General features: G+C 35.1%; 1 long non-coding RNA gene across 1 annotated transcript; it reads left to right on the forward strand.

Moving 5' to 3' along the window:
• Positions 1-3,310: 3,310 nt before the first annotated feature.
• Positions 3,311-4,727, forward strand: LOC138129629 (uncharacterized). Its single transcript, XR_011159287.1, has 3 exons — positions 3,311-3,575; positions 3,625-3,723; positions 3,782-4,727. It is a non-coding gene; the product is annotated as an uncharacterized lncRNA (long non-coding RNA).
• Positions 4,728-4,928: the final 201 nt, after the last annotated feature.

A 4,928-nucleotide genomic window follows, 5' to 3' on the forward strand; every position in this document is an offset into this window, starting at 1 on the left:
AAAAATATAAAATTTTGTATGACACGAAAAAATTCGAGGTATTTATGATTTGACATACGTTCTACGTGCCATACTGCCATTATACTCCATTCTTTATCTTGGTGAGTGGTCGATGCGATGAAGCAAGCCGTGGGTAGCTTTGTAAGTTTTACTTTTTCCACCAAATTTGTGTGTCGTGTAAATCAAGTATTAACTGTCATCGCTGTCATTCAGATTCAGAGTCATCGTCAAGCATTCATGTCCAAATCTCACAATCTTATGTCGCGAAAGGTAAATATATAAGCCGTACACATCGATTCTTAAATTTAACCGTTCCCGATATGAAAATTATCGGCGTCCGTCATCAGTCAATCCGACCGAACATTATTCCCGTCCCGTGCCGGGCAATATTGCAAGGAAGTTTGGGTGTGAGAAATCAACCGGATTCTTAAACCATAAACCGGACCAAATTTGACTGGAAAGTGTGTGGCCGGTCTAGAACATTTTAAAATTCCCAAGCAAGTTATTAAAATTTTAGAAGACGATGCGATATGAAGATGACACGTTTGAGGTTATGTCTCGGTGCAAATGAATCATGAGCAATTTAACCTGGAAAATAATAAATAGAAAGACTGCGGCGTCTCTGTAAGTACATTATTGTAATATTTGAATATTTTTCAACAACTACCAACGCACTTTTCCATTGGAACTTTCAAAAATCCCTAAATTCAACTTGACAGCTGAAAATTTCCCAAGGACCACTCACCAAGATAAAGAATGGTGTATATGTGTTCTTTTTAAAATTTCGTTACCTTACTTTGTCATCGTCGATGACCAAGATGACGACGTACGGCCCAGTTTCCAATTTTATAAAATTGCAAAATAAAAGATTTATACTAACCCTGGGGCGCAATGACCTGCCGTTATTACATGTCGTGGATCAATCAGTGTTCCCCCACATAAACTATAATTCCCATTTTGTAAAGACAGAAAAGATACCACAAACATGTAATCGCTGAGATCCTCTAATTCTTCGCCTCCAACAATCCTTGTATTGTCTTGACCATTACAAGTGGCTAAATAAACAAATAAAATCTATTACTTTGCTTTTAAATAACAATTTGATATTTTTATTCACACACCATTTTCGAAGAACTAACTGAATCGCTGATTGCAGAAAGGGTACAAGTCAGTGACCAGAAATTTTGAGAGACACGCAAAAAAATTGCTTTTTTTGGGACTTGCGTATGATAATTGATGGAACTTCAATCAAAAATCAAATACATATTGAAACACTATCCTTTCAGCAGTATTTCAAAATATTTGCTTTACTCGCTTAAGACTTAGTGATTTTTTAAGTAATAATCACAAAATGCTAGAAAACATGACGTGTATCCTTTCTGCAATCAGCGACGATTCAACTGGATAGTGACTACGGTACGTAGAAAATTGTCGACAATTTTTACTTCTTCCTTGATTTCTAAATTTCTCATGTTTATTTTTAATCAGCAATAAAACTATGAAGCCTTGTATAAAAATTTAATAAATTTCGTTACGCTTAACAAGAATTTTCCTACGAGCTTTCTGACAACTTTAACTTATGACTCGCTCTGAATAAAGTAGTTTAGAAGTGACACAGCTAAAGACATAATTTAGTTATTTAATTCCTTGTCACAATAATATATTTCGCAGCAAGTTTATAAATGTGATGTTTTGCTGAATGAGTACGGCTGGTTGGAATACGAGCGCAGTAAAACCACAGAAATGTGAAATATTTAATCAATCTACGAGAAAATCTGAATATAAAATTTGGAGAAAATGGAAGCCCAAGAAGGTAAAGCAAAAAGCACAATTTCTTTTAGTGAAAATATTTTAAAAGCAGCTCCTCAAGTTTACTCCTAGAACAGTCGAAAGGAAGGTATGAAAAGAAAAGCTAAATTGGCTGCTAGGCGGTAATGGTTGCCGTGCTGTAAAGTACCACTTCTCTAATTCATTTTGATGTGAAATACGAAAAAGTATCAAAAAGACGTATGATACTTACCAAGAAATATTATAGTTAGAAACAGCACTGTTGCCCTCATTATTGCTTTACTGCTAAGACCAGTTTGAAAAAGTCCAGTATGTGGCTCCTTTTATAATGCGAATGAACAGGCAATAATTTTGCATTTCAAATTAAAATAAATAAAGTACAAGAATATACCCGGTGGTTTCACTGTACTTTTATTGATCGTTTGAACGATGTCCTTGTGTTTATATCGAAATAAATAAATAAGATAACTTCAAGGTAAATAAACGTAAAAGAATATGGAAAATACACCAGAAAGTTGTTTGGAAAATGACAGTTACAAGTTATATTTTGATAGAACAATTTTAACTGACATTCATATTAAGCATAACAGACCAGACATTATAATTTTAAATAAACAACAAAAGCAAGCATATCTTTTAGATATAGCTGTTCCAAATTCACATAATATAACACAGACATATAACACAAAAATTAATAAATATTTAGAGCTGTCCGTTGCTATGAGAAATCTTTGGTGTTTAGAAAAAATTTCGATTTTACCACTTGTAATTTCAGCAACGGGAATAGTACCGCAATCTCTTTTTAAAAATTTAAAAATTCTGGATTTAGATAACACATTGGTAGTTGAAATTCAAAAAGGTATATTATTATACTCATGTCACATCGTGAGGAAGTTCCTTAACATTGACACAGAACATAATACACAACAAAGTCAAAATGCGGAGGCAAGACGCCGGTAATTATGTTGATAAGCACTGCACTATTACTTGATAGTAATATCCGTAATAGTGTATGTACTCCGGCAAAATTGCCGTGCCGCCGGGTGGAGGTGGGATAATAAATGGAAAATAGTGATAAAAATAAGTGAAAAACAAATTAACCTTGAAGTGACCATGGGGACATTTTAATTATAATAGTAGACAATCTAACACGTTGGCACGAAAATAATATTTGGTGTTTGAGAAAAAATAATGCAAAACATGAGTGTCTACAGTGAGAAAAACTGAAAAAAATTGTTAACATATAAGAATGTTATGTCACTTGTTCTTTCTTTTCTTGATACATTAATACTAGATATTCTAGTACAAAAACAGCTCTCTCAAAGAAAGGAATTACTTAAAAATGTAATAATAATGATTGTCAAATTTCTCTTTCAAATCAAATGAAATTGACACAAACGCGAAGGAACAGTGAGCTGTTTTCATGTTGTACGGACGTCAATAATGTTCCCCACATACCGGGTGACCATTTTTGCGATTACGCGGTTTCTAATTTGTCACCATTTTTTTTTCTATCGTTTGGTTTTTGCAACATCAAGAAATCTATGGTTAGCAACGGACGTTTCTTTTTTTTAATTTGTTATTCTAAAAAAATCTTGCCTGTCAGAAAACAGAGACGCTAACCTGTGCCGTATCTGAATTGGTTATTTTGGGCAAACTTTACCATTAAATTGGGATTTCCAAAGTACCATAGTCTTCAAGGGTCAAGGTATACCGTCTGTTTAGAATTACCGCGCCTTGTACCCTGTAGCTCCATTTGGAGGATCTTACGGATATAGGCATTAGAGGTATGTGTCTCTCGCATAAAATCACCGCGCCCTCACGATACTCTTTTAGCCATTGACCATCACCAGCAGTCTTGGGCACAACAGAGCGAGTATTCTGGTTTCCCATTATCCTCGATAACTACCCGTTAGGTATTTTCTCTGCCAAGAGGTATATGCGGATGATGTTAGATATCGCCTCTTTACAGCAGATTTTTTTTATTTTGTAGAATATCTCAGTCCAAGAAATTCCAACTATCTCAACAAGTCCAACAAGCTCAACTATCCCAACAACCTCAGTCCAACAAATTTCAACTATCTCAACAAGTCCAACAAGCTCAACTATCCCAACAACCTCATCCCTACAACCTCAATTCAATAATCTCGATCATCTTGACGACTTACGAATCTCGCCACGACCTGCAGCAATCGCTATAACCGAGGAGCTAAGTTCACCTGCACTAGGAGGAACGGCAAGCAAATGATCAAACAGTTCCCATAATTTCAACTTTGTCACTACCCTTTTTCCAACCGCTCCTTCAGAGCAACCTTACCGTAGCCTTTCATATTTTACTGACTAATCATTTCGTTATACATACTAATAATTCTGTAAGAGCCTTGATAGCTATCAACCTCCGCGTTTAATCTATAATCATTAATTGTGCATATCAGTAATTTAACGCTTAGTAACAACTAATTCACTAAGGCCGGTATTTATAGTCGACAACTCAAGTCCAACTTGGGTAAGTTGTACTCAAGTCCTGAGTTTTGCTCAAGTCTAGATCCGTATTATAGTCATTATTTCTGCTAAACTCGTAAAAGTTAGACTTGAGTCTTGCTCCAATTTCGTTTGAGTTGAGTTGCCATGGTTATACCATACACTTTGTGACAGCTTGTTTTGAATTCCTTTGCAAAATGAAAATCCCGTACAGTTTAAAGGAGAAAATTCTGTTGGCTTCTCTCATATACGATATGGAAGAGGCAATAGAAAATAAAAAAGCAGATACAGTTTCCGTAGAACGAAAAAATAGTGTTTAGGAAAGGATTAACACCCAGTACAATAGCTAACCAGAAAGTACTACAGTACGCACGGCCCAGCAATTGAAAAAACTCTGAACCAATATACAATACAGGGTATTTCACGAGTGATAATGAGCCTAACGGAATAAAAATGAGACCCACACTACATTTCTGAAAAAAGCCGGCTACTGAAATTGAAATGTCCGGCTTTTTTTGAAAATATATTGTGGGGTGCATTTTTTATACCGTTAGGCTCATTATCACTCGTGAAATAGCCTGTATACAAAATACGTTGTTGACGTATATGTATTTGGAACTTCTTCTTCGTAAATAAAGTCAAAACAATCTTCCATCCTG

The sequence above is a fragment of the Tenebrio molitor genome, chromosome 4 (genome assembly GCF_963966145.1).
Source record: "Tenebrio molitor chromosome 4, icTenMoli1.1, whole genome shotgun sequence".
Taxonomy (NCBI): domain Eukaryota; kingdom Metazoa; phylum Arthropoda; class Insecta; order Coleoptera; family Tenebrionidae; genus Tenebrio; species Tenebrio molitor.